This window comes from Dama dama, chromosome 31 (assembly GCF_033118175.1).
Source record: "Dama dama isolate Ldn47 chromosome 31, ASM3311817v1, whole genome shotgun sequence".
In the NCBI taxonomy this organism is placed as follows: domain Eukaryota; kingdom Metazoa; phylum Chordata; class Mammalia; order Artiodactyla; family Cervidae; genus Dama; species Dama dama.
Window position 1 is genome coordinate 55,770,813 of NC_083711.1, and position 13,733 is coordinate 55,784,545.

A 13,733-nucleotide genomic window follows, 5' to 3' on the forward strand; every position below is an offset into this window, starting at 1 on the left:
AGATATTCTATTTTTTGACTAAGGAGTGAATTACTTAGAGCTTCAATAATTTTTTTAACTTGTGCATCACCAATGCAATGGACATGAACTTGGGCAACCTTCCGGAGGTGGTGGGGGTCAGGGAGGCCCAGCATGCTTCTATCCACGGGGTCTCAGAGGGTCGGACGTGACTGGGCAGCTGAACAACAAAAATGACACATGATTTTTCCTCAGGAATTAAAAGAAGTCATGGAAATGATTTCACTTTATTATTTTTTCCACTGACATGACCTGTTATTATTTTTATGTTCAAGCAAACTACACTTTAAATGTTCTTTAAAAATTGTGTTATTAGTAATTATGTGGATAATTCTGGTGTTCATGGAAGTAACTGATACCTACTTATAGGTATATCTGTTTTAGACTTGGAGAGAAATAGATTCCTCAGCCATTCTGTATTGACTCTTGTGTGTTGTTTTGGAAAACCCTGGAAAAAATTCAGTTCTTCCACACTGATGAATGTTTCAGCCAGTATATCTGAGATTCATAAGCTGGGTCTTGATTTCTTTGCTTCATATTTATGATGTAATACATAGCATCTCAATCTTTAGTGACAAGCAATCACAGCAGTGTTTACATTCAGGTTGCTTGATTTCTGGTATCTGTCAAATATTATTAAATGATCTTTGTTGGCTTTTAAATCAGAAGCATTGTGGCTAACTGATCTGATAGTCTGAGTAAGCTGCATAGAAGTGTTCCTTTTGGTACTACTGCTTACACTTAGATTTTTCCTTTCCAAATCAAAAACAGTTTCACATTCAGCAGTTGGTTTTCTTAATACTGTGCTGATACTGTGAAGCTGATAGCAATATGGTACTTTATCCAAGAGATATTGTTAATTTTTTAATCAGAAACAGATAACATAAGAAGCCATAAGAATTAAGTTTTTACTTTTTATTAGAAAACAAAGGATGAAAAGAAAACAGCCAGGAAGGTTTATAGATGTAGAACTCTCTAAACTGATTCTAGAAATGTCACTGGGTAATTATAGCTACTTCTAGCTATTTTAAGTCATCTCCAAAAGGGCAATTTATGTATTTCTTTTCATATTTACATATACATCATTCTTCTTAAGTAATCACTACCTTAAAAGTAACCACAATTTTCCCTTATTAACCACCTAATGTGTGCAAGGCTGTATAGAACTTATGGAAGTTATACTTGATATTCACATATCAAGTCTTGAGGCTGTTCTTTGTAAGTGGAAAAAGATATTGAGTTTTAGCTCTGGTGATTAATAGGGTAATAAGAATGAACCAGAAAATCAGAAGAATGTTTTCATAGCCTTAAGTAATTGGGTTTCTCCAAGAAGCAGAGCCTGAGCTAAGTCTTTGACACAAGCAGTTGAATTGAGGAAGGGAACCCAAATGGTGGAGGGCCCTGAGAAGAGTGAAGGAAGGAGGGAAGGAGGGAGGGTGAACCCAGGGGTGTTCTTGAGTAAACTATTCCTGTGGACAGCTGGGGCTTTGTCCTGGTGGGGGCGGGAGGTTTTAAGGAACCATGTAGAAACCTTTCAAAATTGTCAACAGGAGACCCCGAAGAAAGGAAAACCTTGACCCCTCCAGGCTGAAAATGAACATTGAAGGGTGTTAATTTTCTCTCCTTTATGATTCTAGGAAGCAGAGAATCCCTGGGACGAACAAGATAGACACACACAGTGGAAGAACAGACCCGCAGAATCGCACACGGAAGCAGTTTAAATGATAACAGACTATAAAGCTGGAGACTGTTGAAGCTGTTCTGTACATGAGACGTGTGAAAGTGCCAGGAAAACAGAGAACAAAGAGGAGGTCGTGGAAAGAATCCTGAAGGACGAGAAACCCCAGCAGACGATGCGACAGTTCTGTAGCAACCACGGGCCAGGGCAGGAAGAAATGCACAAACGATGACAGACATCACGTTCAGCGTCTAGGAAAACAAGTGTGTGGATTTAACAGATCAGATTCGCTACTAGCTAGGACTAGGAGATTGTTTCTTGTTAGAAATAAATATTGATAGAACTGATTTAGCAAATGCCTGATACATAATGCTCAGTCTGCCTTTCAGACCAATTTAAAATTGTCTAAATTTTAGTCATGTCTGTCTATCCCTCCACTTTAGAGCTCAAATTCACTTTCTTCTGCAGTGTTTTGACAGTTGAAAGCCTCTCGTTGGATTATTAATTTCAGCCGTATTTGATCTCTGAGGATTCAGCATTTACTACTCTCCCATCCTCAAGTTACATGACAGTTATACTTTTATTTCTTCAGAACTTTTGCAAATGTAATAAGTGTTAAATGCCAGTGTTACTTTAAATTCTCTCCTGAGCCTTAGAGTAGGTGCATATGCATGATAGATACGATCAATGTTAACAATATTCCATATGCCATTTCCCCTCCCAGCAACTTGAAGACATTATGGAGGAACTTGGCAGAGGAGAATCCAAGCTGATCTGTACTTGGATTGGTAACAGCTGTCAGAGTTTAACAACAGAACCTCTGCAAGCCGTGACCCTGCGGGCTTCCCTAATCTAGCTCCTCATGGCGCATGCTGCTTCCCTTCATGCACCCCTTCCTGGGGAGCTAGTGACAAATCCATCTCAAGGGAAAGGTGCATAACCTCCAGCTGTTGATTTAGTCTTTAGTCACCGTGTAAGTGTTGAGGTAACTTTCTCTGTGACCTTATCCTCAGAGCAGCCCTCCTCTCTCATCTATTGATATTCTTAAAAACCCTAATTCTATTTTTACTTCAACTTTAACAGTCTCTGCATAATAAATACCTATATGGTATTTCATCTTAAGACTTCAAAAATGTTCAAAGACTATCTGGTTCTTCTATTTTGAGATTCCGTGAAAGTCTGTTCTCCCCATGTGTGGGCTTTAGGATCTTAGCTATTTCCTTAAACTAATGTTAGAGTGGCTGTGATGTACGAGGAATGTGTGGCCCTGGGGATTCGGAGGTGAAAGCTGGGATTGCCTGTGTCTTTAAAGGAAGCCCTCGTTTGATCTTATTTCATAATGAATCTTACTAAATAGTGATTAAAGTTGGCATGGGTGACTTTGGGGATCCTGGGAGGGGGACAGCAACCTCCAATTCAGCTTCCAGGGAGTAGTAAAAGACTCACCACTGGTGAGTGCTGAGTAGAAGGAGGGAGAGAAAGAGGGAAGAGCTCCCCCCAACGTACCCTGCCTTCTCCTCCAAGTGTCTCCATTGGCAGAAGGCTGAGTGGATGCGGGCAGCAATGCATGGAGGCTGGATAGCCAGCCAGGGCCACAGGATCAAGGACTTTGTGTGCCTTCTGATCCAGACAGGAGAGTCCTGCTGAAGTCCTTCCAGAGTCTAATGTCCTTGTGAAGCAACAAGCAAATACTGACCAGCTACACGTGCTAGTGTGTAGTAGGCACACGGAGTGAGTGAAGCATGATGCCTAGTGTCTTCCACACGCGTGAGTGTGTGTGAGAGAGTAAAGTAAACACTAGTGATTATGATAGCAGTAGCATAGATCAGCGGCACGCACTGCTAAGGTCTCCCTGTGGAGTTTAGGGACGTCTTTACAAAGAAAGCTGTTCTCTGAAGCTGAGCTTGTTCGTCTTGAGTGTGCTCCCAACCAGGACTGCCGTGAGTTTTAGGTGCAGATGTGCTGTGACTGTGCAAGGTTATGGCTCTTTTGCTTGGCACCGTCCGCACTCGCTGCAGTCGGCAGCAGGTGATGGCAGTAATCTAGGACGCTAGATAGGCTTGCCCTGCACCTGGAGGCCAGAGAGCAGTCCTGCCCCAGGGAGGCTGCCTGGGTCTTGCCGATGGTGAAGGACAGCATGCAAAGCCTGAAACCAAAGGGGCCAGCTGCTCCATTATACTGTCTTAACTGGGCGTCCTGATTTCCGGACTTTAAACATCTGTATTGACCCTGATCTGCACAGGGTCAAGAGTCTTGCATTACATTATTGGTTTCCTTGATCTGTCATAGGCAAGTAATCAAATACACCTTAGACTTTGCTTTCTGACTGAGACTGCATTCATCAATCCAACCTCTCACACCCGAGTTCAACCTGTATTCTTATGGACTGCTTAGTGGTCACTTGGAAGGCCTACATTTCTAAGTAAGGTAAGATTTTTTCCCCTAAGTTCTATGTACTTAAAATAGGGCATGAATGAAGCAAAAATTATTTTTCTGTTAATAAAAAGTTGTGACTGGTTATGTAGATTGATTTAGGGCAGATATCTACAGTTGCAAAAAAATGTGCTTGCTAAAAGGTTTTCTTGGAGGATCATGCTGAAATATTTCAAATAATTTAGCAAAAATGATAAAACACAAAGGACAGACATCATAATGTTCTGATAAAGTCGTGAAGGAGGGATGAGAAATGTTTGTTCTGAAAAGTATTTAGGGAAATTTATGTCTGAGGGTGTATTCTTACCTCTAATTATCCCTCTAGTTATAGAGGCTTGTTAGCCAACACAAAGATACATCTTTTCTCCCTGTGTGGGGGAAGAAAAAGAAATGTGGTTTTCTAGCAGAATCAAGTGACTTTTGAATTCTAAAATAAGAAGCTGAAGTTGGCTTCTTATTTACACTATCTCAAGGGAGTCATTAAGTAAAGCTCCTTTTTAGTACCTAAAAAAGGACTCAACAAATTAAGATTTAATTCTCATTAGGTTTATGTTGTTTGGGACTTGGGACTTTAGAAAAAAATTACTCAAAGATAATTTATGTTTTTGTGTTGCTGCTACCTGAGAAAGAAAACTAGATTTTCCACATTTACCCCAAACTTGGAGGAAATCCTTCTGTCTAAACAGTAAACTGGTGTCATCTCCCACATTTATGAGCAAATTTTGATGAAAAGTGATAATAAGTTGTGGTGGTGAAGATCATAATCTCTAGGGGCAAATAGTCCTTGGCATGAATATCAGTTCTACCATTAAGCCATTGTGTATTTTCCTCTGAGCCTTAGTTACTTAATTGGTAAAGTGAGGCAGACAGGACCTCTGAGGTTCTCTGTGAAGAAACAAAATGTATTTAAAGTGCTTAGCAACATGCCTGGTGTGTAGAACATGTTCCATAAATATTGATCATTATTATTTCAGAATATAGATAAGACAAATAATTCCTAATGACATTGAAATGTGATATTACAATATACTCTCATAATACTGGGAATCCTGAACTTAAAGTAAATCAGGCTCCTTGGAGGAAGTTCTGCCCAGTTTCAATCTGTCCCCTCACCCCCCACCACCCCTTTCCTCCCTCAGCATGCTCTATCAGCTGGGCTGTGCTGGAGAAGGCACCAATTTCTGGATTTAGCTTTCTTCCAGACACTTAGACAAGACCAATGTTGTATGATTGTTTTGATCAATAACTGGGGATCCTGAGCCGCCCCTCCTTGCTGTGGTCAGTAACTAAGTATACATTGTATAGTAAGGAAATCATAGGTGTCTGTGTCAATGAGAAATTCCCAGACACTTGTAGGAGTGGAAATTTTGTTCTAAGCTATTACTTTACAGCATCCTCTTGGAAGCTTTAAATGAATATCTGTAACTGACTTCCAGTTCCAGACATGTAGAGATTTCCCTAGCAGCAGTTCAGGGGCTACCAAACTGCCCAGTCACTCCTTGATTTAGTTTAAGCCCTAGGAAGACCAGATTGCCTACTCAGGAAAATTCCAGTCTTTCTCAGACTCCTCCCAGGTGAGACTGGCCCTTGGGTGTACATACACGCCCTAGGACTCTGACCTGACTTTCCTAGGGAAGAAAACTAGGGTCCAAGTTCATTCCACTTAATTGGAGCTATAAATATACCTCATCCTAAAACTTCTGCTATTCTTGCTTTGTTTAGCTTTAGGTTCTCCTAACAACACACTCACTTTCTCACATATGTACACTTTTCATTTGTATTCAGTTGTGTTAATGCATTCAAAATAGCTCAAATTTGGCCCAAAGCAAAGTTCCCAGTAAATATTTTAGGGTCTCTTTTACTCCATGATTTTTAAAAATGTATGTATTTGTTTCTTTTGTGATAGAGTTTACCCTTGGAGGCTTACATTTCTCTGAAATTCCTTTCCTTCAGGTCTCTGTGATAATGCCCTCTATCGCATTCCTCTCTGTTGAAGAATCAGATGGGGCTAGCAGGGGTAGCTGTTTATCATCTCCTCAGAATTTTTCTCTGTAAAGCCTGCTAAATGTCCCTTCAGAGGGTTACATTTAAATTTGGAGTAGTGGAGGCTTGCTCTTCCTTTGCTTTTGATCTTGGAACCTTGTATTTTATAAATTGTACATCACTCCTTATCGCTGTTTAAGAGTTCAGACTAAGAACTCCCAATCAACCAGATATTAAGATAACAACCAGAGATATGTAAAAATACACATACAGCTTTATTGCTTTAATGCTTCCTGTTCCGTATGTGTCTTTGCCATAGCCACCCAGATTCTGTCCTACATACCATCTTTGACTAACGGGGTCCTTTTTATCTAATATAGTATAGATTAGAGGCAGTGTGGAGACCACGTTCTAAAGAGAAAAGCTTTCTCTTTCTGCCCCATTCTATCTGCCTTAGCTGAAATCACTGGAATGTCCTGTCAGTTCATTGATCTGTACAAGATCAATGTTACTGACTTCAGTAATATTTCTATCTGTTGGATAATAAAATTCATTATCATTTCAAATTAAGGAAGCAAGTATTCTCTTGAAAAACACCACTGTCTTATACAAAGTTCAGTACTTCGTTAAATGTTCTTCCCCAGTAATATGTTTAAAAGTTTATTCATTGTTTTGGGGCTACCTCAGCCGTATTTTTCCTGTTAAACCCAGTTTGGTTAAACTGGGCCTTCCTTCTCATGCTGTCCCAGATCACCCAATCTCTACCTCAGTCTGCATTAACTATTTTTAAGAAACACATAAAATAGACTTTCTTAATTTATACATTCTTTGAATCATTTCATCTAATTATCTGATCTCTAAAGAACTTACCCCTTTTTAAAGCTGTGCTGTATTTTTTAAAACCCTAAACATTTAATGATCTTTTACCTATAATTATGTAAGCAATTTTTACTGTAATTTTTGATATAATTGCACAAATCCTTTCAAGCTGTTTTAAAGAAACACAGGCATCAAGCTAAAATATTTAGCAAAGATGTCTCATTTGTTTAAAGCATTATAAATGTAATTAACACAAAACTAAGATGCCCCTTTTTATTAGCAAAATATTGAAAATATCTAGTGCTAGCAGGTCTTGGAGTATGACAGGCACTTCCAAACCCAGCTAAGGTATATTGCAGAAACCTGTTTGAAAGCAATGTCTTAATAAATATAGAGCATGTATAACCCTGGGCTTCCCAGATGGCACAAGTGGTGAAGAATCCATCTGCCAATGCAGGAGACGCAGGAGACTCAGGTTCGATCCCTGGATTAAGAAAAGCCCCTGGAGAAGGAAGTGGCAACCCACTCCAGTGTTCTTGCCTGGAAAATTCCATCAACAGAAGAGTGTGGTGGACTACAGTCACGGGGTTGCAGAGAGTTGGAGACAGCTGAGCACGCACGTGTTGATAAACAATCTGAGAGTCAGCTTCAAATTCATAACTTGCTGCTGCTAAGTCACTCAGTTGTGTCCGACTCTTCGCGACCCCATGGACTGCAGCCCACCGGGCTCCTCCGTCCATGGGATTTTCCAGGCAAGAGTACTGGAGTGGGGTGCCATTGCCTTCTCTGCATAACATGCTAAGACATTGTAAAAAGCATCCTGTACCTAGTCAGTTACAGGAAAGAGCATCTCCTAGGGGGCATATTGAAATAGAGTCCTAAGAGCTAAGGTGCTGTTAGTTATTAACTTTTTCCCTCTAAAATACATTTATTTGCCTGTGGAAACTTTAGACAATAAAAATATGAGTATTTTTTATTCCCAGTACTCTTACCCTTTTTGATTATAAGGCAAAAAAGCCTTTGGCAACTTCTGAAACTATTTGGTAATTGTTGGTAAGGCAGGGTCAGGGCTCATTTCTGAATTCCAAGGCTTTAATAACAGTTAAAACTTATTTATGCACTATATGTTAGACATTGTTCTGAGTACTTTTATACACATTCATTTGCTTAATCCTCCAAACCATCTAAGAGATTTTCTCCATTTTTGTCCAATGCCACAGAGTCAAGTATCAGAGCCAGGATTTGTGTCCCAGCAATCTGACTCCTTATGTAAAGGGTGTTAATTGCTCAGGCGTGCTTGACTCTGTGACTACATGGACTGTGCCCTGCCAGGCTCCTCTGTCCATGGAATTCTCCAGGCAAGAATGCTGGAGTGGGTTGCCATTCCCTTCTCCAGGGGATCTTCCTGACCCAGGGATTAAACCCTGGTCTCCTGCATTGCAGGCAGATTCTTTACCATCTGAACCATCAGAGGTCTTCTTAAACTAAGCCATCTTTTTTGGTCTTTCTCAATAAGATGAATTATGTTGTGCTTATATTCCTTCTGCTCAGGTATTATCAGACATAGGTGACTGGTCTTATTGTGACAAACTGGTCTATCCTATGATCAGTTGCCATAGTTGTTTCTAGTTTTTACCTGTATAGTATGTATTTAATATTTATTCATAAGCAAGGGTATATTCAAAATATTTATAAACCATTGAGGCAGGGACATGAGCCAGTCAGTGGGGACACCACCCAATCAGAATGCATAAAGCATTAAGTAATCGGTAGGGTGGTAGGGATATAAAGGGGATAGGTATCAATCTACTCCATAACCAACTCACCATCCAGGCAGGTCTGGGTACCTCAGGAAAGCAAGCAGCTAAGTTTATCACTGACAGTGTACATTATGTTTGAAGATTGCATGTGAGAGTAACCTTTGGAATTTGATGAAGACTCCGTAATTATAACTGCAAAGCAAATCTTTCTGTATCTTGTGTTGTTTCACCCAGGAATTGGAGACTCTAGTTCTCTTTGGGCCTTCAGTTCACTTTTAGATATTCTTTGTTTTGTTACCTTTAAAGAACCATATTTAATAGGAATATACCGGCAAAACTGTTTTAACTGTTAAATACATGCTCATCAGTAGAGCCCGTCCTTCCTCCAGTACAAACTCCATATGTGGGTGGACACTTTGTGCTTCAAGGCCAAACTTGCCTGTTACTCCAGGGGATTGGACTTCACTCTTTCTCCCAGATCTCATCTCTTGGATCTATTTGTCATCTCCATTGTATAATCATAAGGGATTTGATTTAGGTCATACCTGAATGGTCTAGCTATTTTCCCTACATTCTTCACTTTCTTTCTTAATTATGCAATACGGAGCTCATGATATGAGCCACAGTCAGCTCCCAGTCTTGTTTATTCTGACTGTATCAAGAGCTTTTCCATTTTAAGTTGCAAAGAACATAATGAGTCTGATTTCAGTATTGACCATCTGGTGATGCTCATGTGTAAAGACCTCTCTTGTGTTGTTGGGAAAGGGTGTTGGCTGTGACCAGTGCGTTCTCTTGTCAAAACTCTGTTAGTCTTTGCCCTGCTTCATTTTGCGCATCAAGGCCAAACTTGCCTGTTACTCCAGGTATCTCTTGATTTCCTACTTTTGCATTCCAATCCCGTGTATTGAAAAGGGCATTCTATTTTAGTGTTAGTTCTGGAAGGTCTTGTAGGTCTTCACAGAACCAGAGCTTCTTTAGCATTAGTGATTGGGGCACAGACTTGGATTACTGGGATATTGAATGTTTTGTCTTGGAAACAGACTGAGATCATTCTGCCATTTTTGAAAGAGCACCCAAGTACTGCATTTCGGACTCTTTTATTGACTGTGAGGGCTACTCAATTTCCTCTAAGGGATTCTTGCCCACAGTAGTAGATACAACAATCTTCTGAATTAAATTTGCCCATTCTTGTCCATTTTAATTTCACTGATTCCTAAGATAATCAATGTTCACTCTTGCCATCTCCTGCTTGACCATGTTCAATTTACCTTGATTCATGGACCTAACATTCCAGGTTCCTATGCAATATTGTTCTTTACCATATTGGACTGTACTTTCTTTACAACTGTTGTTTCCACGTTGGCCTGGCCTCTTCATTCTTTCTGGAGCTATTTGTCTGCTCTCCCCCAGTAGCGTATGCATATTGGACACCTGCCAACCTGGGGGACTCATCTTCTGGTGTCGTATCTTTTTTTGCCTCTTCATACTGTTCATGGGGTTCTGAAGGCAAGAATGCTGAAGTGGTCTGCCATTCCCCTCTCCAGTGGACCACGTTTGGTCAGAACTCCCCACCATGACCTGTCCGTCTTCAGTGGCTCATGGTTTCTTTGAGTTGCACAAGGCTGTGATCCATGTGATCATTTTGGTTCACTTTCTGTGGCTGTCGTTTCTGTCCTAGAGGCTGTAGGATTGTATTTCTTGCTTTTTCTATCTGCCCTCTGGTAGGTGAGGCTAAGAGGTTTGTGCAAGCTTCCCGATGGAAGGGACTGGCTGTGGGGAAGTAGGTCTTGCTCTGGTGGGCAGCGCCAGGCTCAGTACACCTTTAATTCAAATTCTGCTGATGAGTGGGGCTGTGCTCCCTCCCTGTTAGTTGTTTGGCCTGAGGCGACTCAGTCCAGGAGTCAATAGACTGTTTGGCAGTGAGACTGTTAACAGCCTCAGTAGGGAGGCCTGAGGTCCCCAAGTGGCGGGAGGAAATAAAACTGCAAATAGAGAACTTTTTTTTTTTTCTCTTCTAATCCTGTGTTGTTATGGAGACACCTGGCTCCACCTGAGCTTAGCTTTATCTCAGACTTTGAGCTAACCATTGCATTTTTCTCATGGAAATATCTTTCTTAAGCTATGTTAGTGAACTGTGTATTTGCTTGGAAATTTGCCTGTCTTCAAGATTCATGTCAATTGTTCATGGCCCTGGATGACCCCCATTGTGCCAATGTTATCAAAATGCATGCCGTGGGCGAGGGGCTGGTGCCACTGTCTCAGTCTTGTTTCCTTTCTCTAACTAGCAGCTTGCTAAAAGGTATATAACCCCTTGCTAAAAACTAGCAAGGGGGCACTCTTTCTGCCCCCTTCTGATGTCTATGTCAGAAGCTTTCTCTGTCTCTTTTATACTTTAATAAAACTTTATTACACAAGAAGCTCTGAGCGATCACGCCTTGTCCCTGGCCCAGGATTGAATTCTTCTCCAAAAGCCAAGAGTCCCAGAGTCATTCATGGCTCGTAGCAGCAACCTTTCATCTTGGTGGCTCATCCAGGATTCTTCAGGACAGGGTAAACACGCTCAGAGCTTTAGTTCTTTGTTCTCCTAGTAAACACGTTTTCTGCTTTACTTTACTCAATCTGCAGTGTGCCTGTGTGTGCGATCGATTGAAAGAGATGCACAAGCAAGTGCAAAGCAAGAGCTGTGTCCTCATCTGCGGTTCCACGGTGCCCTCCTATGGCTTATGGCAGAAACCCTGTCAGGGGATGATACCGACCTGCTAATGCCAAGAGGCACCGTATATCTCCTCCAGGGGAGCGGCCAGAGATGGATGAAGCCTGCAGACTGAACTCTCCTTTCTCAGTGAAACTTTCCGGTCTCTTTGACCATTTCATAACTGCCTGGGAATTGAAACTACTGACCTAATCTGTCAGGTCATAGACTTTCAAGGGACGTGTGATCCATGCTGTTACTGTGTACTGTTACTTAGACCCCAAGTGTGGAAGTGCCTGGCCTTGCTAGGAGCTGAAAGTTACAGGAGCACATTCAGAAGTGAGGTGGAGCTCTAGTTCCAGGAGCTTTTCTCTCAGGCTAGAGGTCACTCTCTTGGCTGCCTGCCTCAGGGGCCAGCGACCTGAAAGGAAGTCTTTGTCGTGGCTGTGCCTCTGATCTATGTAGACAGAGGCATTGCTGGTGACTATGAGGTTTTTGAGGACACAGATCGGGGATTCCAGGATCTGGTCGGATTGGAAGTGCAGTGGGTGTCTTCCTTTGGCAATGCCAGCTCTTAGTGGACCGGAGGAGGCTCTCTGGTGGCGTTTGTCTCAACTCCTTAGGTATTCTTCCTGTGGAATCTGTGGAAATGAACTGGAAGGATTGGCCTTAATAGCTGGAGGACAAAAATCACTTTTTCCTCTCTGGCCAGCCCTCCATAAGGATTTATGCCACCATGCACCTCCCAAGACTGCTGCTGCTCTTGTCCCTGACCCCATGGCTGGCCTCTGCAGGAATCCCCCCAAACACTTAAGGCAGGCCTGACTCAGTCTCTTGTGGGGTCACTGCTCCTTTCCCCTGGGTCCTGGTGCACACAAAGTTTTGTTTGTGCCCTCCAAGAGTCTCTGCTTCCCCAACTCCTATGAAAGTTCTATAATCAAGTCCCGCTGTCCTTCAAAGTTAGATTCCCTGGGGATTCCCAGTCCCTTAGCTGGATCCCCAGGTCAGGAAGTCTGATGTGGGGCCTAGAGCCTCTGCAACAGCGTTAGAACTTCTTTAGTATTATTGTTTTCCAGTTGTGGGTCGCCCACCCGACGGGTGTGAAATTTGATTTTCATGCAGTTGTTCCCCTCCTGCCATCTCTTTGTGGCTTCTGCTTTGTGCTTGGACATGGGTTGTCTCTTTTTTGGTAGGTTCCACCGTCTTCCTGTTGATGGTTGTTCAGCAGCTAGTTGAAATTTTGGTGTTCTCACAGGAGAAGATGAGGGCAAGTCCTTTTACTCCACCATCTTGATTTGAGGTTAATAGCAGGTGTTTTATATGTAGGCCTTGCCATTGGTCATGAATTTGTAATAAATTATTAAATTCCTTGCCCCACAGTGTACTCATCTATAAAATGGTCACATTAGTATGTACTTTATAGAGTTGTTGCTGCTGCTGCTAAGTCTCTTCAGTCGTGTCCGACTCTGTGAGACCACATAGACGGCAGCCCACCAGGCTCCTCCATCCCTGGGATTCTCCAGGCAAGAACACTGGAGTGGGTTGCCATTTCCTTCTCCAGTGCATGAAAGTGAAAAGTGAAAGTGAAGTCACTCAGTCGTGTCTGACTCTTTGCGACCCCATGGACTGCAGCCTACCAGGCTCCTCCATCCATGAGATTTTCCAGGCAAGAGTACTAGAGTGGGGTGTCATTGCCTTCTCCAAGAGTTGTTGCTAGGATCAAGAAAAGGAATGTTTATAACATATGTAGCAAATTTCCTGTCACATCACCAAGAGTTACTGAGAGTGAAGTGAAAGTGAAAGTTGCTCAGTTGCGTCTGACTCTGTGACCCTGTGGACTATACAGTCCATGGAACTCTCCAGGGTGGAATACTGGAGTGGGTAGCCTTCTCTTCTCCAGGGGATCTTCCCAACCCAGGGATCAAACCCAGGTCTCCCGCATAGCAGGTGGATTCTTTACCAGCTGAGCCACAAGGGAAGCCCAAGAATACTGGAGTGGGTAGCCTATCCCTTCTCCAGGGGACCTTCCCGATTCAGGAATTGAACTGGGGTCGCCTGCATTGCAAGTGGATTCTTTACCAACTGAGCTATCAAGGAAGCCCAAGAGTTACTGAGTGACTTCTATTAAATACAAAGTGGATCACAGCAGAGCTTCTCATGTAAGCGGGTGAAGGAGGTCTTTCTTTTTGCTTAAACTGTCTTTTGTGGGCAGCAAAACAACAACAACAACAAACCACTGCGAGCTTTGTAAGATCAACTTTTTGTAGTTGACTTTATTTACTTTATACATCTGAGTTTGAGTGTTCACCTGGAAGGCAAGAACATCCAGAAACCATATCTTTCCAAAGAA

At 42.1% G+C, this 13,733-nt stretch overlaps 1 protein-coding gene across 13 annotated transcripts in view; it reads left to right on the forward strand.

Moving 5' to 3' along the window:
- Window positions 1-3,965: 3,965 nt before the first annotated feature.
- HHLA2 (HHLA2 member of B7 family) overlaps window positions 3,966-13,733 on the forward strand; it is a 112,101-nt gene continuing 102,333 nt past the window's right edge. For 8 of the 13 annotated variants that reach the window (XM_061134333.1, XM_061134335.1, XM_061134334.1 and 5 more), the window contains exon 1: window positions 3,966-4,123. The gene's annotated coding sequence lies outside the window, so the exon portion shown is untranslated. The remainder of the gene's footprint in view (window positions 4,124-13,733) is intronic. The other 5 variants (XM_061134328.1, XM_061134329.1, XM_061134314.1 and 2 more) reach the window with 3 other exon arrangements.